Below are 22,668 nucleotides of genomic sequence, written 5' to 3'. Positions count from 1 at the left end.
ATATTTGTTGAGCACTTACTAAATGTAAGGTGCTATTAGTATACTATAGCTATGGAATAATCTTTTTCCAAAAGCGGCTCAGAAATTGAGAGGATAAAACAAAGAGTCAAATAATACAAGAAAATCATCAAATAATTTGTAGGAAGGAGCCAATAACAGGGCCCCGGTAAATCATGATAACGACCTTGGAATTCATTCTAAGTGATAAGGGAAACCAATGGAGGCTGTTAAAAGGGGAGTGAGAGATCTTATTTGCATTTTTAAAACCTCCTTCTAAGTACTTTGTGGTTATCAGATTGTTGGTGGGGGGGGGGAGTGGAGGGTGAGTGAATGTAGGAATAACAATTGGGAGGCTTTTTAACAAGAAAGTGATGGGTATAGGTTAGAAACAAATTGGCAGAACAGAGAAAGGTAATGAAAGAGAAAATAGAACAGTTACAGATATAAGCTGCCTTGAAGCAACCACAGTAAAACAGAGAAAAAGTGGAAATCAGACTTATCAACATGGTTTATAGGCCTGAGGAAATGACACAAAACAAAAGGAGGGTGTTATACGCAAACAATGAACCATGGAACACTACATCAAAAAACTAATGATGTACTGTATGGTGACTAACATAACATAATAAAATAAAATAAAAAAATTTTAAAAAGTACAAAGATATAAAAATCAATGAAGAACAGATTGTATATACACAAAACAAAGAGGATCCAATGTATGTATAATTGTTGGTTATGAAAAGATCAAAAGAAGTGACTCTAAAAAAAAAAGATTAAAATGTATTCATAAAAATTCTGTGAAATAAGGACTCAAATCCAAGATTGAAAAGATGGGAAGGGTATAGTAATCAAAAAAAAAAAAAAAAAAAAAAAAAAACAGTCAGGGAAAGTTTAATACCAAGGCATACCCTAGTGAAGTTAGGTTACTGTAAGCATGAAGAATATCTGTGGGTTACTCCTACACTGTTGGTGGGAATGCAAGCTGGTGCAGCCACTCTGGAAAACAGTATGGAGGTTCCTCAAAAAGTTGAAAATAGAGCTACCATACAATTCAGCAATTGCACTACTGGGTATTTACCCCAAAGGTACAAATGTAGGGATCTGAAGGGGTACGTGCACCCCGATGTTTACAGCAGCAATGTCCACAATAGCCAAACGGCGGAAAGAGCCAAGATGTCCATCGACAGATGAATGGATAAAGAAGATGTGGTATATATATACAATGGAATATTATGCAGCCATCAAAAGGAATGAGATCTTGCCATTTGCAAGGACGTGGATAGAACTGAAGGGTGTTATGCTGAGTGAAATAAGTCAATCAGAGAAAGACATGTATCATATGACCTCACTGATATGAGGAATTCTTAATCTCAGGAAACAAACTGAGGGTTGCTGGAGTGGTGGGGGGTGGGAGGGATGAGGTGGCTGGGTGATAGACACTGGGGAGGGTATGTGCTATGGTGAGCGCTGTGAATTGTGCAAGACTGTTGAATCACAGATCTGTACCTGTGAAACAAATAATACAATATGTTAAAAAAAAAAAAGAAGAAGAAGAAGATAGCAGGAGGGGAAGAATGAAGGGGGCGGAAATCGGAGGGAGAGACGAACCATGAGAGACGATGGACTCTGAGAAACAAACTGAGGGTTCTAGAGGGGAGGGGGGTGGGAGGATGGGTTAGCCTGGTGATGGGTATTAAAGAGGGCACATTCTGCATGGAGCACTGCGTGTTATACACAAACAATGAATCATGGAACACTACATCAAAAAGTAATGATGTAATGTATGGTGATTAACATAACAATAAAAAAATTTAAAAAAAAGAATATCTGTGGATAATGAAGATCTTTAAAATGAGTCAAGTATGAGAAGTAAAAATAAAGACTGGCTTCAGACCTTCCCTCTACAGGAAACTCAATGCCAGGAACACAATCAGTGTCCACAAAGTTATGACAGTTTCATATGCTTTCAAGCTGTGATTTAGCATAGAAGCAAAAATCTATGGCAGGCAAAAAATCAGGGAACACAATATTTATGAGCTTCTACTAGAATGTAAGCTCCATGGAGGCAGGGTCTACTTCTATATTGTTTTCCACTTTATTTTCAGCATCCAGGAAATATGGCATTACACACAGTAGGTACTGAGCAAATGTTTGTTGACTGAATGAAAAAAATTTTACATAAAGAAAATTGGAGATTTTCTCATTCAGAGATTCCTAAACTGATTTTTCATCAACCACCTCACGTGTCTTAAAGTGAAATAGAAAGTACAGATTGTTCACATCCACACTTTGAGGCTCAAATTCATTTGGCTTGGGGTAAGTTTTTTTTTTTTTTTTGAGACTCAAATTCATTTGGCTTGGGGTAAGTATTTATTATTTTTTCATTTTGAAAAAGCTTCCTCTTCTTTTTTTTTTTTTTTTTACCTTATCAGCTTTACCTAGACTATTACTTGCTTAACATTTTCTTTAATGAATCTGCTTTTTAGTTAACTAAATTAATTTTAGTAGGGAACGTTACATCATAGCAATACATGAAAAAACAGTTTTCTGTGAATTGCTAAAACAAAACAAAACAAAAAAGCCCAGAAGAATGTTATAAAAATAAATGCTATGAAAAAAACTGTTCTTAACCTACCAAAAGTAAAGCAGGAAGAAATAGAAAATTTGAACAGACCAAATACCCCACTGAAATTGAGTCAGTAAACAAAGAACTCCCCAAAAATAAAAGTCTAGGACCAGGCAGCTTCACAGACAAATTCTACCAAACATTTGAAGAAGAGTTAATACCTAGTCTCCTTAAACTATTCCAAAAATAGAAGAGGAAGGAAAACCCAAATTCATCCTATGAGGCCAGTATCACCCTGATACCAAAACCAGATAAAAACATTACCAAAAAAGACAACTACAGGCCAATATCTCTGCTGAATACAGATGGAAAAATCCTCAACAAAATATTAGCAAACCAAATCCAACAATAAATTACAAAAAAACCCAAAAAACCACAGACCATGATCAAATGGGATTTAATCCAGGGATGCAAGGGTGGTTCAATATTCACAAAACAATTAACACGATACATTACACCACAAAGAGAAAGCATAAAAACCATATGATCATTTCAATAGATGTAGAAAAAGCATTTGACAAAGTACAACATCCATTCATAATAAAAACCCCTCTACAAGGCAAGTCTAGAGGGAACATACCTCAACATAATAAAGGCCATATATGAAAAACTCACAGCCAACATCATACTCAATGGGGAAAAACTGAGAGCCTTTCCCCTAAGGTCAGGAACAAAACAAGGATGTCCGCTCCCACCACTTTTATTCAACACAGTACTCTAAGTCCCAGCCATAGCAATCAAACAACAAAAAGAAATAAAAGGCATCTTCATTGGTAAGGAAGAAGAAAAACTCTTGCTGTTTGTAGGTGACATGATACTATAAATAGAAAACCCTAAAGAGTCCAACAAAAAACTACTAGCACTGATAAATGAATTCAGGATACAAAATCAATGTACAGAAATCTGTTGTAGTCCTATACACTAATAATAAAGCAGCAGAAAGTGAAATTAAGAAAACAATCCCATTTACAATTGTACCCAAAACAATAAAATATATAGGAATAAACTCAACCAGCGAGGTAAAAGATCTATACTCTGAAGACTATAAAACACTGATGAAAGAAATTCAAGATGACACAAAGAGATGGAAAGACATTCCATGCTCATGGGTTAGGAGAACAAATGTTAAAATCTACAGATTTAATGTAATCTCTATCAAAATACCAACAGCATTTTTCACAGAGCTAGAAAAAACAAAAGACCTAAAATAGCCAAAGCAGTCTTGAAAAAGAAAAAACTGGAAATATAATTCTAGACATCAAGTTATATTACAAAGTGGTAGTAATTAAAATAGACACATCATCAATAGAATAGAAAAGAAAACCCACAAATAAAACTACAAGTATATGGTCAATTAATCTTTGACAAAGGAAGAATGAATACACAATGGGAAAAATCTCTTCAACAAATGGTGTTGGGAAAACTGGACAGCTACATGCAAAACAATGAAACTGGACCACTTTCTTTCACCATATACAAAAATAAATGCACAATGGGCTGAAGACCTAATGTGAGACCTGAAACCATAAAAATTCTAGAAGAGGCCATAGGCAGTAATTTCTTCGGTATCAATCACGGCAATACTTTTCTAGATGTATCTCCCGAGGCAAGAGAAATAAAAGCGAAAATAAACTATTGGAACTACATCAAAATAAAAAGTTTCTGCACAGTGAAGGAAATAACCAACAAAACTAAAAGACAACCTAATAAATGGGAGAAGATATTTGCAAATGACATATCTGATAAAGGGTTAGTATCCAAAATACTACAGTACTGACACAACTCAACACCCAAAAAACAATCCAATTAAAGATGGGCAAAAGACATGAACAGACATTTGTCCAAAGAAGACATGCCGATGTCCACCAGACACAGAAAAGATGCTCATCATTAGGAAAATGCAAATCAAAATTAAAATGAGGTATCACCTCACACCTGTCACAATGGCTAAAATCAAAAACATAAGAAACAACAAGTGGTGAGGATGAGGAGAAAAAGGAACCCTCTTGCACTGTTGGTGGGAATGCAAACGGGTGCAGTCACTGTGGAAAACAGCATGGAGGTTCCTCAAAAAATTAAAAATAGAACTACCCTACAATCCAGTAATCACACTACTGAGTATTTACCCAAAAAAATACAAAAATACTAATTCAAGGGGATACATGACCCCTATATTTATAGCAGCATTATTTTTTTAATAGCCAAACTATGGAAGAAGCCCAAGTGTCTACTATAAATGAATGTATAAAGAATATGTGAAATATTATTCACCCATAAAAAGGAAACAAAATCTTGCCAATTGCAGCAACATGCATAGGGCAAGAGAGTATAATGCTAAGCGAAGTCAGTCAGAGAAAAGACAAATACCATATGATTTAACTCATACATGAAATTTAAGAAACAAAACAAACGAGCAAAGAGGAAAAAAGAGAGAGAGAGAGACAAACCTAGAACAGACATAGAGAACACACTGATGGTTACCAGAGGGGAAGTGGGTGCGAGGATGGGTGACATAGGTGATGGGTATTAAGGAGGGCACTTTTCAAGATGAAAAAAATGTTCTTAAATTCTAGCCAGATGGGTCACCTGGAAAGACTTAGCTACCTCTCAATCTTAAAAAGTCAAGATTTAGAGGGGCTAAAAAATATTTATATCAAAGTGGGACTTTGGGCTTGATACAATTAGAATGATTTTAAAATAGACACGAGAAAGGAAAAACCTCTTGCGTTAGGCGATTCAGTATTTCTTAAAGCTGTGTCTTGTCCCAAAAGAAATACATAGCCTAGACTTCAGACAACAGAGTGATATTTGACAGTGACCAGCACAGTACTGGGGACATGTTAGGGGATTGATATATATTGATGTCAAATATTTATAGGTAGTGTACTTTGTTAGGCACAACACTGGATCTTTGCAACGGGACAGCAACAAGATGATCTCTGTCTTCGTGTGGCTCAATGCTACTTTATGTGCCTTTACACACTTGGGAAGTGCTATTTCCCATATAATCATGTGATGAGCTATTTGCATAAACAAATAGAAAGCCAGTACCCCTGCTGGCCATGTATAGCTGCGGATTCCAAACCCGGGAAGGTGTGAGATATTGTTTCTTACACTTGCTTTCTAGAACCCTAATAGTACCCTAATAATGCTTATGGGGTGGGGGGCTTGCCATATGCCACTCCATCAAGCACATGACATGATTTATCTCATGTAATCCTCACTACCACCATATGAAACAAGGACAATATGTAAGGGCTAACCCTCACACAGCTCCTGCACGGGGCCCCAACCGTGCCAGTGAACACAAAACCACCCACCTGACGATGACCCTACTGTGGCTTTCCTTCTATTGTATCACCTGCTACTGCCATTAAATCCTGTTTCCCTATCGTGGAGTGATCAGAAAAGGAGCGTGTGACTCCAATGGTAGTCTCATTAACTTCGGGTTATTAAAAGGGAAAATGCAGAGAATTGAGGCAGGTGCAGATGAGGACAGTTGGACTGAGAATTAAGTGAAATGATAAGCAAGATAAAGGAAGAGAATCAAGAGAAGATTTCACTGGAGGTTAAGAGAAAAATAATGAGCTCTTTTTTAAACACAAAAGGAGAATGTAAGCGCTGAAGAAGGAAGCCAGGCTGCTGGAGCTTGGCAGGGGGTAATTTATTGATCGACAAGTAAGAATGTGCCCAAAAGAAAGACATAAAGGAGGAAAATTATTTGCTGCAGTTTTCACAATGGGAGATGTGTCCAAAGAGGCAAAAGATGTAAATTTCCCAGGGGAGAAGATTATGAAGTAAGATTCTTCAAGTCCTCCAAAGGAAAACGCTGTTTTGTTTTGTTTTTTATTTTTTTTATAGCCTTGGTGTTGTTGACGAACAAGCATCAAACCATCAACCCACACAGCTGGCCTTGATACTAACAGACACCTGAAACTGTTTTGAATATAGGAAACTGGGACTAATTATTCCTCCGTCTCATCATGACAGGGTCAAAGGAGACCTAGATTCGCTCAGGGAACAGACTCAATGGGTTTCTGTGGACTCCCCCGCAGAAAGGAGGAGAATCTAAAACTGGAGGCAAAGGAATAGCTTCTCAACAAGGAGCGTGCTGGAGTGGGGGATGCCTCCAAAGCTAGACAGCATAAGCAGAGTTTGTCCAAACATTACAGATGAAAGTTACATGATCTGTCCTGACAGGGGAAATTACTAGCAAAAATGGAGATGCCTAAGGACCGCTAGGGAAAATGGAACCATAGTATGGTTCAGAATGTAAACAAAGGTGGGGGACACACCTCTCTCCCTTTACAAGGGCAACCTGCAGCTGTTCAGGCTGGAGTGGGTTTCTAAGTCTTTGAAGGCATCTGACTCCTGGGCTCTCCCCAACTATTTATTTTTCCTTCATGAGAACTCTTTCTTTTCTTTTCTTTTTTTTTTTTAGATTTTATTTATTTAGAGAGAGAGAGAGGGAGAGGCAGAGGCAGAGGGAGAAGCAGGCTCCCAGTGGAGCAGGGAGCCCGATGCGGGACCCGATCCCAGGACCCTGAGATCATGACCTGAGCCGAAGGCAGACGTTTAACCGACTGAGCCACCCAGGCGTCCCGAGAACTCTTTCATTTCAAATGACATTCTCTTCTAGATATATTTATAGGTATATAATTTTTTTCTTTAATTATAGAGAAAGAGATAAACCCAGCTCTTGAGTTATGATACCAAATATAGGGAGACATTTTCATTTTTTAAGGTTGCAGATTTAGGCAAGCTAAGTTTACAGACTGTTTGGAATTTCAATCTCTCAACATATAAGGCACTTGCAAATGCTTCTGCTCACATATATATATTTTTTTCTTCCCTAGGAGGGCCCAACGCCAATAAAGCTCATCTCTGCCTGAGTTATAGCTTTTTCCCTTCTGATAATCAGTAAGAATTATGCAAAGGCGTAGCGTTGTTAGCAAACAGAAAGAGAGAGCAATCTAATTCCACCTGATCATTTGTTTTTCCAGAGTACATCTTACCACAGATGCTGGCAGGATGGTTTCTATAGAAAAGTGGTCCAATTAAGGGGGAAATTTCTGCTAGGTCAGTTTTAATGTCCAATGTTGAATCTGAATTTGTGAATGTGGAATAGATTAATAATGAGCTTGTGCTGGGAGAAAAAAAAGAATTCTTTTCTCAGTGGTCAAGACCAGGAGAAAACAGCAAGAGAATTTTTTTTTTTTTTTGGCTTTTTTTTTAAGGGAAAGTGAGATACATAGAAGGTTTTCTTCAATGTCAACAAAATAAAGACAGAAGGTCTAACATCTGAGAGTGGATCCTTTGACCTGGGTAAAGAATTCTGCACTTTTGCTGACTGATGGCTGGAGGCTGAGGCGGAGAATCTAAAAGAAGACTTGCCACCAGAGTCCTGAGCCAACTTTTAACAACCTTTCAGGGAATTATCAGTGCTATTATCCCAGAGGCCACTTGCATCAAAGGGCTGAAGCTTCTTCTCTACGAAGAAGTTACTACAAAGCACGGAAATTTTCCTAGCTCAGTGAGAGCTTAAAAGTTCACTGGTCTCCCAAAAAAGGGTGATACAGCATGGGAACATACCTCGATTTATCCAGAGACTCAAACTGATGACTTATTTTCTGTTATCTCCTTATCTTCACTTACAGATTTTTTTGTTTTTCCTTCCCAATTAGAGTCTGTCTGTATGTATTCATATATTTATGTATCTTTAATGGGAATGTCCTTTAGGCCAGTGATATGAACATTCACTGAAGAGACTTAAATATTGAGGTTGATGTGGCTTAGGCAAATGAACTTTGGCCATTTGATCAAGCTAGAAGTCTTTCCTTTCCCACCTGTCCTCAGAACTGCATGTTTCCATCTAAAAGCAACAGCTGGATCTACCAATGATATCTCTGTACCGAGCATTCCTAATTCCCAACCTGAAGCTAGCTACCTGTTACTGAATGGTTAATACTAAAAGCCAGATCCTATGCTGGTAAGTACTATGATGTTAGGGCCCCCCCCCCTTTTTTTTAAAGATTTTATTTATTTATTTGAGAGAGAGAGAGAATGAGAGAATGAGAGAGAGAGCACATGAGAAGGGGGAGGGTCAGAGGGAGAAGCAGACTCCCTGCTGAGCAGGAAGCCCGATGCGGGACTCGACCCCAGGACCCCGGGATCATGACCCGAGCCGAAGGCAGACGCTTAACGACTGAGCCACCCAGGCATCCCGATGTAGGTCCCTCTTGATGATAAAATCAATACTTTGAAAGCTTAAATAAAAGGCCCAAAGCCAGGGGTGCCTGGATGGCTCAGTCCATTAAGCGTCTAACTCTTGATTTTGGCTCAGGTCATGATCTCAGGGTCCTGGCATCGAGCCCTGCGTCGGGCTCTGTGCTTAGCAGGGAGTCTGCTTGAGGATTCTCTCTCTCCCTCTCCTTCTGCCTCTGCCCCCTCCTCGGTCTGCTTGCATACACTCTCTCTCTCAAATATAAAATAAAATAAAAAGGCCCAAAGCCATACAGAGACAGAGCTGGGATTTGAATCCAGAGCTATTCCTCTAAACTCTTGTAACTGCTCTACTAGACTCTCTCCCACAACAGTTCCAACTGTGGGCTTCCCTCCCTTACCAGAGGATAAGTGGAAATAAGTCGGCCTCACATTTCTTCTGGCAATAAGAACATTTTGCTCACACATTCTGAACAAACAAGCAATTATTCTGTTTTATTTTAAAGTATCCATGTGACTTCTTCACTCAGCTCCCACATCCCTCTGTGTACTGTCTTGACTCATATTTTGGGTTTGTTCACAGAAAATATACTGCATTTCTTAGTCCTAGGGAATTTTAACTGGCAGCCAACACATTTTGGGCTGTGTTGTGATTCTGAAGATATGCTTCTCTTTAAAATACATGAAGGCAGAAAAGAAGAAAGCCTCCTCGATCACTGGCAACAGGAATATCTGAGCTGGACAAAACATGGATCCCTTTTAATGCAGGTGCCAGTGATGAAAGCCCCTTTCAAAAGCCCGGATCTGTCCTGGAGAATGAAGGAGTTCCCCCACAGGTGTGTCCCCTCGGTCTACTGGAGCCCAGAAGATGCACAAGGCAGCATTCCTTAGGGTCTGCTACACAAGTCGGTAGTTTGGGTTTACTCAGTGCTGGAGCTTCTCCCACTGGAGGCTTCCAGGCTCCCACATTCTGCTAGCTCTTTGGTATTTTATAGACTGTAAAATGAAATGAATATTTGGGCATTGTCCAATCAATTTAGGCTTTTCAATTTTTACTGAATATCTTCAGATTTGCTGTCCTTCATTCAAGCCTTTTTTTCAGTTTTAGGCTGTTTTCTGCCCCTAGATACACCTTGATATCCTGGACTGTGGGACAGGAGGTTAGTCCCAGATGGTCCCTGGCTATCTTGGAGATTTTTGGTCAGCGATTGAGAGAAGGAAAATGATGACAATAACCATGATTACTATGGTGATTACACAATAGGGAAATCAAGGACCTCACAAAGAACAAGCACAATACCAAATGTGCTCCCCTTTGAAGTCAGGGAAAGCTTTGGTGGCCGCTCTTGTTAGATGAGCAGTAAGAGCCCTTAGTGAACACCAGAGAAACAAATCGCCCTTTTCTGGAGCTAGTGGGCATTTGTCTCTGCCGTTCCTCTGGGCATGGGGCTCCGTTCTCTCTGCATGGATAGCAGAGCAAATCCTGCTTCAGAGTCAGGCAAGAGCTCTTTAAAATGGTTCTGCACTGCTAACCAACCTCAGTCACTTCTTTCTCTCTGGCCCAATTCTTGCATGGAAAATTGAGGTAATGATTTATATGTTGTAAGCAGTTCTGACAGGTGCACTCTGTCTTGGCTTCCTCCAGCCCCAGGACTAATCGGAAGCTTATCTTTTCCTTCGTGTAATAGGGAGCTGTCAGGGTCTATGACCCTCCAAACAATTCAATCACTCACGGGAAGATTCACCTTGGAGGGAGGATGCCTTCATATTGGAGAAGGTCCGTGGAGGCCACGCCCTGACATGTATCAAAACAGTGACAGGCAAGGGGCCGGAGGGCGACATGGCCCCTGACAAGATGCCATTCGCTTCCTCCATTTAAACTCTTCGTATCTGCCAGTAACTTCCTGGTTTGTGCCGACAGCTTTTCTACTGTGGTGTATATCCTGTCTTGGGTAGAGAACGTTTAGCTATCTGAGCAAATAACAGCTGTTTCCAAAAATGACCAATGTGGAGAAGAAAGGGCTTGCACTGCTCTTGGGAGGAAAGAGCAGATTCCTTAGCAAGGTCTGTGATGCCCAGCATGGTCTGGCCATGACCCGCCTCCCTTGTTACCCGCACCTTGCTGTCACCACACATTTCCTTGTGCTCAGCATTCCAGCCACTCTGACCTTTGTTCCATCCCCTGCTCACCCGTGCAACTTCCTACCTCGTGGCCTTGGCCCGCGGCATCTCCTCTGCCTGGAATGTTCCTCCCACTCCTCTCCTCACCTACCTCCTGCCTCAGCTCAATTAGTAGTTGCTCAGGAACTTATTCTCTGCTCTCCCCAAATGGATCAAATTCTCCTGTCTGCTTTCCTGTGCACCATCGCCTGTCTTCTGCAACCCCCACCTGGTATCATTGGGGGGGGGGCGGCATTTGATTCATGCCCTTTCCAACCAAAAGAGACTCTTAGATCCATGAGGGCAGGAACCTGGTCATTCCTGTTCACTGCTGCCACCCAGGGCCCGTTGCAGGGCCTGGCTTACAGTAGAGACTCAAGAAATATTTGTAGAATGAGTGAGATCCAGGTGGTGCATCTGTTCTTAGTTGATTTGACCATTGTGTAGGGCCAAGGCACATTTAATCAGAACTGATGTGACAGTCAACTGGGGGTTCAGGTGCAGGGATGACTTGATTGTGGCAAAGAACAATGGGACCAAATATGGCTGTCTTTTGTCACTGCTGTCTCAATACCTAACCTCACAACTCCTGAACTCATTGGTAATCTTCCATTCCCCTGCTTGCCTCATCCCCTGCCCCGAATACTTTTCTCAGATGCTCTTTGAATTTGGAGAGCAAATGATTTTTTTTTTTTTTTAAATCAAGCTCTCACATGTTTCTAAACATCTGCTTGTTTGCTACTGCAATGGGATGATTGGATGAAGTTTGCTCCCCTTGTGTCTAGATATTTTGGCATTTAAATAGACAATGTCCTTATTTAATTCAAAGTTGCAGAAAACTCTAAACCCCTGAAATAATGAGAGGAAGTGGGATCACAGAGCAGGGAAGCAAATGCTGAGAAGGAGCATTAGCATCAGGCACAGACACATCGTCGGTGCCATTCCGTTTTCAGACAAAAGCACGTAACCACCCAGTTTCTCCCTGTCAGACCCATGAGGGCAGCCATGTCTATCTGGGACTATAGATGTGCAACCTTCCCTTTATAAATGTAGATTAAAGAGATGCTAAGCTACACAGGAGGAGACATTTGTGAACAGGGATGGTTTCTAGATTGGCTAATGTGGTGTTCTTGCTTCAAGAGGTCTCTGACAATGGGAATAAAACCTCCATTGGCTCAGATGGTTGAAAGTCATGGCTTTTGGGAAGCCAGATGCCATGGTGGCCAAGAGGGGGGAGTCTACAGTCAGATAGCCAGGGATGAACTCTGGTTCTGTCACTTGCTAGTGAGCAACCTTGCACAAACTACTTTCTCCATGTGGAGCAGTTTCCTCGTCTGAAACGGCAACAATAGTTTTTTGTTTTTGTTTTAAAGATTTTATTTACTGACTTTTGGAGAGAGAGAGAGAGAGAGAGAGAAAGAGGGAGAGGGCACGCATGCCTGAGCGAGTGGGGGGAGGAGCAGAGGGAGGGTGAGAATTCTAAGCAGACTCTGTGTAGAGCACAGAGCCTGACGTGGGGCTTGATCTCACAACCCTGAGAATCACGACCTGAGTGGAAACCAAGAGTCGGTCGCTTAACAGACTGAGCCACCCAAGTGTCCCTGGCAACAATAGTTTTAAGCTCACGGAGTTAAGGTGAAGCTTAAATGGGGAAGTACACAAGGTGCCTGGTGCTGTGCCAGACACTATTAAGTGCTCAGTTAATGTTAATGAGCTTGAAAGTGAAGAATCTTTCCCCATCAACGTGATTCTGTGATGGCAAGGCAGTAAGAGTGAAAATGCTACCAGGCGAACTCCTTCTTCCCTGACCCAATCCTTTCAGCCAACATTTCCCCAGGTGAGGTCTACGGCTGTGCCGCTTGAAACAGACCCACAAGCTGTTTGTTAATTGTCGATGATAAGATAAGGAGCTTAAGACAGAATCAATGCATTCCTTCCTTCGCTGAGAAAGTCTTGCTATGGAAAATGAAAGTATCAGCTGAACAAAGCAGTGGCTCAGTGAGTGATGATTCATATTCTGGTACCTTATCTATAGACTGGCACTGGGCCAAAGACCACATTTTGAGGAGAATGTCATAAAGAAAAGTGATCCCATGAGCCGAGCAAAGGGCTTTTCATGGTCAGCTAAATTTGGTGCAAAATATCACATGTCATATATCTTTCTTGGAGTTTGATATCCTCTATCAGTATATTAAAGGTCCCGAGAAACCCTGAAGTAAATACTTTTGTTTAAATGTGTTTAAGTGAGGGTTTCCCCATATACTCTCAAGCAAGAAACATTTGTGAGAGTGAATGTGTGTGTGTGTTTTTATCACTGCCTTTAACATTTTCTGGTAAAGGACAGGAGCCCAACTGATCATCTGATCACAAACAAATCACAAGGGTGTGACCCATTCTCCTCCACTCAAGCAAATACCAATTAACACCCTTAGGTAGAAAGTTCTTTTCCTTCCGGCTCAATCATTCTAAGGAATCCAAAGAATTTCTGTTGATAACAATCTCCTTTAACATGGAAGTACCCTTATAAAACGTCTTCCTCCAACCAGTTCCTTTGCACCAAAAAAAAAAAAAAAAAAGGATCTTCTTGTACATTAACCTCTAGGGAAGTATTTAAAATCTTTTTCTCAGGTAAGAACTGGTATTTAAAATGCTACATCAAAGCATCAGGTAAAGCCTAGTTTGCAATGTACGAGGATCAAAGTGATCCTATCTTCTACTGAACTTGATTCTAAACCCACCTGTGTTAATTATTTTCTACAAAAATCTTATGTATAATGAGCAGGAGCCCTAGAATTTCTTCTGTGGCTTCAAATTAGTTCTTTGCATGAGCTGGTAGCAGAAGGGATTAGGCACGTATTTCTGATCTCTGGTTAAGTAAGTCTAACGGACAAATAGGAATCCGTTCTGGGCTTTGTGAATGTTCTAAGGTTTCTTGGGCTGTGCACGTCCGCACACTCATACCTGAGCAGGTGTCACTTCAGGGGATGGGACTCACACCACTCATTGCAGCAACAGTGAGCTCCTGTTTCTGAGCCAGGACCTGGTCTGGGGAAAATGTCTTTCCCATCACACTCCTAATTCAGGTAACTCCACCTGAACAATTCAGGAATTGGAGGCACTTTTCTCCTTGAATCATCCAGTTGTGCCTCGATTTTCTGCTTACTGTAAAAATATACAGAGAGCTCTTGAAAGGAAAAGACGGGTGAAACTATACTGATAACTTCTCTTTTGAGAAAAATCCATCTGGGTCAGTGTGAATTAGGTTTGACACAGTGACAAGATCCTTGCTTGCAGAGCCTAACAAAGGCCAGCAGCCTGCCTGGCCCGGCCACCCTCACCACACCTCTGAAACCCACACGAGTTAATGACCGATGTCAGGAAGAGAACAGGTCATAGTCTAGAATATGGTCCTGCCTCATGACCAGGGAATCTCAAGATAAACTGCATCAGAGGCCATGGAAACATCAAGGTTTTCTTCACTAACATGATTCTTTTCTTTTTCTAATATTAGTGGGCTTCTTAGCTTCCCACTGCCATTAGGTGTACATATGGGGAGTGGCATTTACCAGTTCCTAGCACATTTAGGAAGCCATGGCAGCCTTCAAAGGGGGTAGGAGCAAGAGACAAAAAGAACTTGATCTTAAACCAGGTATAGGATTCTGCTTATATTTACATTTACACTGGATCTGATTACTACACTGGAAAGGCAGCAGAACAAAGGTAGCTTTCAGATGAAAGAAAATATTTTACAGTCTGAGAATGCACTCTGAATCTGAGGCAGCTTTGGAGAGTCAGTACAAACACACATTCAAAATCAGGCACAATGGATTGCTGGGCCCCAGACGTCACACTGCATTGAACCTTTACAATTATATTCATCAGACTTTCCTGAAACTCCTGGTCTCCAGGTGACAGACAAGAGGGGAGGGGAAAGGAGAAAGGGAATAATGCTGATCATCCACTGTTCACAAGGCATCATGCCACATACTGTCGGCATATTACTCTATTAGCATGGTGCTCTCCATCTTACAGACGATGGATGACATGTGGCCAGAGCCCTGGTCCCTTTCCTGGAGACCCACAGTATGGTGTTAAGATCAGAGACTCCAGAGTCAGTGAGAATGTGGTTAAAAATGTGACTGCCACTTAGCGGCTATAGCCTGTGGGTAAGTCATTTCAGCTTTGAAATAAAGTTCCTCATCTGTAAAATGGGGATGACAAGAGTACGCACCCCACGGGGCTGCGAGAGATGGTGTTTGTAATGTACCCAGCAGAAAGCCTGGCACACAGTATATGTTTAATGAATGTCTGCAATAGTGTTATCTCTTAGAGTACACTGGCCATCAGGTGGGCTGCCCGCTGATTCCATAAGGAGTAGGATGGGAAAAGAACTTGAGTCTTGAAGGGCAGAACCACTCACACACAACCTAAACCTTGATGGCTTGCAGAAGCTTACTCCAAATCAAATCACTCAGTATAGCACCAACTTCGTTTTGATAATAAGGTTGCCCTCAAATTATTCTATGTAGTACCCTGAGGTGGGAGGAAGGAAGATGTCAAAGAAAGAACTTAAACAATGAAACCAGAGAACCTTCACCTTGGACCGGACCTTTCAGGTCATCATCGTGCCAATGCTCCTCACACCCAGGTGGTCTTCAGGACTGGGATAGAGCTGAGAGGTACGGGAAGATCCTTTGGCTCTGCTCCTACACATTCTGAGTCAGTGAGCTGGGAATGATTTAGGCCGTTCCCAGAGTCTGATCATCATCCAGGTTTGGTAAACCATGACCTAGTTCCATGCATCCTTTCTGCTCCTCCTTCCCCCAAAACAACATGGAAAACTCACCTGTGCCCAAGGCACCTGCGGCTTCTACAGTTTCCTTGATAGGTTTTCCTCTAGTTCCTGCTGACTCAGAGTGTGGTTTACATTGACTATTCAGATGAATAGACCAGATATTCTATTTTGATATGAGAGGAGGGATAGTAAAAACATGAATTCAAGTCCAAACACTGCCACTTAGCAGCTGTGTGACCTCAGGCACATTGCTTAACCTCTCTGACTTCTGGTCTCACATCTCTAAAATGAGGTTTATCTCAGTCCCTACATAAAGGCTATAATTATCTCAAAGATTAAATCAGCCAATATATGTACACTGTCCCTGGAACACAGCAAATCCTCTATAAATGCTGGCTGCTCTTATTATTATTCCAACAGAATAAGTTCCTTTGCTTAACATTGAACACAACTAACATTGTCTCACCGAACATTAGCCAAAGAACAGGATGGAGACATCCCTAACCCTCACCCTCAAGAGGCAAAACACATCAAAATGCAGAGGCTTGTTGGGGAGGGTTGTGCCTGAGGTTCCTGTGGAGTGCTTTCTGATCCCATAACCGAAACCCCATGACACAGACAGATACAATCAGATAATGATGGCAATCAATAATGATAACAGAAATTATTATTTATTTTCATAAACACAGACTATGTGCGTCCCGCTGAGTTACACACATCACACGTCAGTGTTCTCTTTCGGGGCAGTCAATCAATGGGAAATCTCAATATCCATCCGCCGACGCAGGAGCAGGAGGGATGGAGCGAAGGTTGAGAAATTACCCACACCACAGTGACACATTCACGAAGTTAATCTAATCCAGGGGGCCATCCGGGTGCCATTGCAAGCCTGTGAATATGGAACAGGCTTGATTGATTTTTCACTGCAGTAGCTAAACACTTCATTGTTATTTGCAACAAATACAAGGAAAGGAAAGATGAAACTGTAAAAGGATTGGATGTTAAGTCCCCGGCGCAGCAATAAATCACAAAATGAAGTCTAGAAAAATTAAAAATAGGTAGGGGAAGGCTGTATCTGTGTCCTGAGAGGCCTCGGGTATCAAAGCATAAAGGCAAAATTAAAACCTGGGCAGGGCTGGCCGATCTTGACTCACCCAGTAGTCTGCCCTGAAACTGGGGCTACTCATCCTCCATGGGTACCAGAGAGGGCATCAAAAAAGCATAAGGTTGTGTCTAGACAGAAAGTATCTGCTTCTCAGAGCCTCAGTTTCCCCCTTTTATAATGGGGATAATTATATCCATACCATAAGAAAGAGGAAAATATCAATTCATGTCCTACTTGCCTCCCAGGATCCGTGGGAGCATCAAATGAGACACCCAGCATGAAAGAACATCTATCCGTCAAGATGCATCTTGGAAACTCCTTCCTAGTCCTGTACCTCCTTCCCTTCTGTTCTTCCTCTGATATGGCAATCTTCTGTGCTGGTCTCGGGACCCTTATCCTCTCCGGTGTTTCTCAAAGGGTGGCCCAGGGACCGCACGCACCAGGATCACCTGGGGGTTTTCCAGGAGGGGTCTTGTCAAAGATTCACTGGGTGCAACTCAGACCTTCTAAGCCAGAATCCCTGGTGAGAAGGGACTGTACTCGACAGAGCCCCCCAGGTGCCCATGAGGCACTCTGAAGTTTAAGAACTATTGCTTCCATTAATTTCTGGTGGCAGGCACTTGCATCTTGTTTCCACCTTCCTCTTGAGGAAAGGGAGTGCGTTGCACTCATCTGTGGGAGATCCACTTGGCAGTACATATCTAGCACAGTGCCTGACACACAGTAGGCACTTAGTAGGATAAAAACACAGTAAAGAGTTCTACGTGTCAGATGCTATCACCCTTGCTGTTGTCTCGATCAGGGGCCACACAATACACAGTCCTGCATAATGGGGAAGGGCAGGACCTCTGGCATCAGACAGACCTGGGCTCCATTCCTGGCTTTGTCATTTATTATCTGTGGGGCCTTAAGCCAGTATTTACCTCCCTGAGCTTCTGTTTACACATCCCGTAAAACAGGCATGATGCCCAAGTCACAGGATTGCAATGAAGAAAGAATTGTAAAATATACATTACACAATGCTCAGCCCAGAGCCGGTCCCTAGGAAAGGCTGAATACATGCAGTTTGCTTCACTTAACCCCCTGGTCTGTTTAATCAGTTCTTTAGAAAACAGATCCGGTAGCTAGACTAGTTGTTTCACTGAAAGGATCACTTTCGGGAAAAGAGCTAGTCTGTTTAATCAACCTTACTAACCTCGTGACCTATTAGCAACAATCCTCAAGATGACCCCTGCTGAGTTCAGAGCTGGCAAACGCTCATGCTGACGGGCCAAGGTGTCTCAGACGGTGGCGGGGGTGGGGTGGGGGCGAGGTATCCAAACAGCCACTGATGACATATGCAAACATCAGGGTCACTCTATGTGGAAAAATGTTAATCCAGAACATCACGTGTGTGTGTCCTGAGGCTGAGAGGAAGACAGAGGCAGTCACCAGCAGAGGGTTCGTATATAAAACAGGAGGTCATTTCATCTTTCTAAAAAACAGTGCATCCACTGTGTGCCCACCCTGTGACAGAAAAGCCTTTGCAGTCCTCACTCCTTGTTCCCCCTGCCCCACCAAAGTCAAGCTCATGCATTAAGAAAGCTGGGCTGAAGAATTCCAGGGTACACAAAGAATGAAATTCCCCTGTCTCTGATCATGAATTAATATCTTCTTAGAAGGCAGAAACTATAAGGAATCATAATGAAAACTTGGGATCAGATAGAGTAGGTTTGCATCCCAGTTCTGCCATTTGCTAGCCATGAGATCTTGGGTAAAATCCTTGCCCTCACTAAGACTCTGTTTCCACTTCTGTGTAATGCATTCATTTTACAAATACATGACCTACCATGTGCTGCGTGTTCTAGGTGCTAGGGCTATGGGAGGAAACCCAGCGTGGCTCCCGCTTTCTTGGAGGCTACGTTTAAGAGGAGGTGGAGGGGCAGCAGAAAATGGACAGATGATATCTCAGGTAAGGATACAAGCTAGCAAACGAGGGTCAGGGTAAGGCCACCAAAAGTGAAGGGGAAGATCCGAGGGTGTGATTTTCCCTAGGGAATTCTAGGAGAGCTTCTCTGAGGAAGGCAGGCTTTGGATGATAGAGAGAGAGTAAGAGAACGTACCTGGCAGAGTTACTGTTAGAACTACATGATCGAAGGATATGAAATCCAGCATCTGACATAGAGTAAGCACCTAATAAACATGGTTATTATTATTATTTATATTAGTATAAGGAAGATTTAGGTAAAATCCATTAGAAAACTGGAATTCATTACAGCCCCTTCATTTTTGGGGGCGGTTATGGCAAAGTCACAGTGTGGGAGATCACACCTTCTGAAATCTACATTTATAACTTGTTAAAAAAAAAATTCCAATCTGGCCTAGGTTCCCAGGGCACTGGCAGCCAACCATAATGAGGCAAATAACTCTAGGCTCCTCTTGCAGGGAGAAATATGCTAAGTGTGATTTCTCACCACCCAGCTTCCCTCCCAGGCTGATGAAGTCACTAGAACTATGAGTTTCTGTTGACTAGAAAGGGTTCTGAGGGCTGCGTACACCTTGCTATTGGGAAGCTGGGCAGGAAGGCCAGGGGAAACATGCTAAGCTGAATTACAGAAGACCTTGGGGTCACTGTTCCCGCACGCTGAGGTCAGGGATCTGAAAACCCACTGTGTATGAATGTGGGGGTAAGAGAGAAAGTGGAGCGGGTGGGGAGAGAGGGAGACAGGCATCCTGATCTGGAATAATGGTACTAATTGAAAGCCATTTCAAATCCTCCAATGTACGTGTCCAAGTGCAAGAGCCAAAGCTCTTCATTTTTAGTCCCGGCTCTGGAATCACCAGTCGGCAGGCGCTGGGCAAGTCACTTCTCTCTTTGAGACTGCACCAGGTTTAAGGGCTCAGGTCCACAGCAAAGGAGATCAAGATTTCATTCTTAGTCCTGCGTGATCCTGGGCATATTACTTAACCTCTCTGAGCCTCATCTGTACAATGGGTATTTAACAGCAAACTGTACCGCAGGTGGTAGCTAATGCAGATATAGTGGGCAGCATGGTGCATGGGATATAATAAATGCTCAATAAATACTAGGCACCAGCATTTTCACTGGCTTTCCCACTGGCCGTTCTGAAGATGAATCAAGGGATTAGGTAAGAAAACAATTGGTGATATAAATGGCACTTTACAGCTATAAGGTGTTATTATTAAATTATCATTATGATTATTGCTTTGGATGTTATATACTGAGCAGGCAATACGGTGCCTCTCTGGGTAATGAGTGATTGGATTTAAAAGGCTACCTCTTCCATGAAAAAAGAAAAAAAATAGCCACATTCTTGCTTTGAAAAGCTGAGCCTCCTAGCACTGAAACAGAACAGGTTCATTACTCAGTGAGGATTAATTAGCTGTCGGGTATTATTAAATGTTCTCACTCTCAAGATCCACACAGAACTGTAAAGTATGAAAAGTGAGCAAGAGGTAATCATAAGACAGGGAGGGGGAAAAAGCCACAAATGCTGGCAATGCAAATTTCGAGAGAGGAGCATGTTAGTAAATTACAGCTTGATTAATATCACGTCAGCTCATTCTCTGTTTGGAGTCATTGTTCTGAATCTATGGTCTTCAGGGTTGCTTGTTTTGTTTTTTTTTTTTCTTCTTCTACTACTGGGATCAAAACGGAAAGGAGGCTGGCCTTTTCAGTGTTTTCATCCAAAGAATGCTGCAGTGTGGATGATTACGCTGAAACACAGGATATTGGAAAGCCTAGGAAAGTAGACGGGGTGAAATCAAATACGGGTATTTACAATATTATAGCAAATGTGTCTCTCTAGTTGATATAGTAACTATTGAAATGATTGAAAAGTAGCAGAGGCTACTTTTATAAAAAAGTACTTCCATAAAAAAATGATAGCTCGGGGGAGCCTTAGAGATGATAAAATCCAGTGACCACAGACCCCCTGTCTCAACCACCGGGGGCTTGTGTTAAACGTGTAGATTTCGCTGGATCACCTCCATTTGCTGAAGGGAATCACTGGGGTTGGGTCCCGGGAATCTGGAACTCGCACCGTGGATGCAACAGCACAGACTATTCATTCAGTCCTCTGTGTGGCAGCTCGGAAACTAAGACTGGAGAGAAGAAATGTGATTTGCTGGCCCCGGGTCACACAGCTTGTTAAGACGAAAGCAAGAACCAGAATTGGGGTTTTCTAACTTGCAGCCACACCTCAAGGCCTCCTTCCACGTTTGATGAGTACCAAGTCCACTTCAGCATCTCTGCTCTAATGGAAACATACACAGAGGCCTTCTCTCCATCATGTGGGCGGCATCTCAGAGCGGCCAACCACAAGGCATATGAAATCCCATAGAATGCCAGGGACACCAGGAACTCTTCGTGGGAACTACAGACGGCATCTGAGAAAGTCCGTCCACAGAGCAAACAAGGACAAGGTGACATCTGGGCAGAAGGTCATGGTGTGAACTCCCCAGTGGCACCTAAGCCCTCTGTTTTCCCCACAGTATTGCCGAGTTCCACGGAACAAAAGACTGTCTTACTCCCTTTGGACAGCCAGTGGATTGCCTGCCGCTCACTAGGTATCAGCGAATGGCTTGTAGACTGAATACAACAGTATAAAAAGTATATGAAAAGGAAAAGAATATGAACTTCCTTGTATCAGTAGGGAGTAATAACAGCTATGATAATGATAATGATGAAGATAATACCAAACCAACAGCAGGGAACACACATTAACGAGTGCTTTCTGGGAGTGAGACTCTACAAGGCTAAGCACTTCATCACACACAAGACAGCATGGATTTCTCACAAAAATCCCAGGAAGCAGTGAATCCTTGTAATGCACTGGGACTTGGGAGGCACAAGGACTTTAATTAATATGTCCAAGGTCCCCAGGTGGAAAGCAGTGGTGCCACAGTTCTAACCCAGGACAGACTGACTCAATGTCCATACTCTTCACTACCCTACCCTCGGCTCTGCAAAACCTCCGAGCCTTTAGAGCATCAGCCCGGCCTGATATGGGAGACTTGCCTGGCAGTTCTTCAGGCTGAAGGCACAGGCTGACAAGAAGAAACAGAACAGCCAATGCTTATTTGCTCAGAAGACCAACGACCAGGTACCTGGGACTACTGGGTAAATACCCGAGAGCCTAGCACTGTGGCCAGCAATGAGCCTGAGTTCATAAAGCACCTGCTGGGGGCATCTGGGTGGCTCAGTCAGTTGAGTGTCTGACTCTTGGTTTCAGCTCAGGTCATGACCTCAGGGTCATGAGATTGAGCCCCACATTGGGATCTGCACTTAGCAAGGAGCCTGCTTGAGATTCTTTCCTTCTCCGTCTGCCCTTCCCCCTGCTCACGCGCTCTCTCTCTAAAATAAATAAATAAAATATTTTTAAAAAAAGCACCTGCTGAATAAAGAGAGGAACAAATGAATTAATGAATAAATAAACAAGCGAGCTAACCAGGCACTGATCATTCAATTCCTGTAGCTGCTTCTAAACCTAGAGTGACCCCCTCTTCTCCCCACACGTGTCCCTTCTCGGTTTTCGGTCTTTAGTAGCTGGTATCTGAAAGCACGGATCTGACACAGTTTGGAAAGTCCCTTGGGGCTAGGGCTGGTCTCAACATGTGTCTGCTTTACCATTCAGGTTGAACACATCCAAAACCAAACTCACCACCGAGTCCTGAACCACTTTAACCTGTATCCAGAGAGCCTCCCCTTAAAAGTTTGCTTTTAGAAATCCATTTTTAACACCACTTTCCTAGGAGACC

The 22,668-nt window shown here is 42.5% G+C and overlaps 1 protein-coding gene across 9 annotated transcripts in view; it reads right to left on the bottom strand.

Moving 5' to 3' along the window:
* PPP2R2B (protein phosphatase 2 regulatory subunit Bbeta) overlaps positions 1 to 22,668 on the bottom strand; it is a 457,129-nt gene that overhangs the window by 85,876 nt on the left and 348,585 nt on the right. The gene's annotated exons all lie outside the window — the stretch shown is intronic.

This window comes from Halichoerus grypus, chromosome 2 (genome assembly GCF_964656455.1).
Source record: "Halichoerus grypus chromosome 2, mHalGry1.hap1.1, whole genome shotgun sequence".
NCBI lineage: Eukaryota > Metazoa > Chordata > Mammalia > Carnivora > Phocidae > Halichoerus > Halichoerus grypus.
This window is presented reverse-complemented; position numbering and strand designations above follow the sequence as displayed.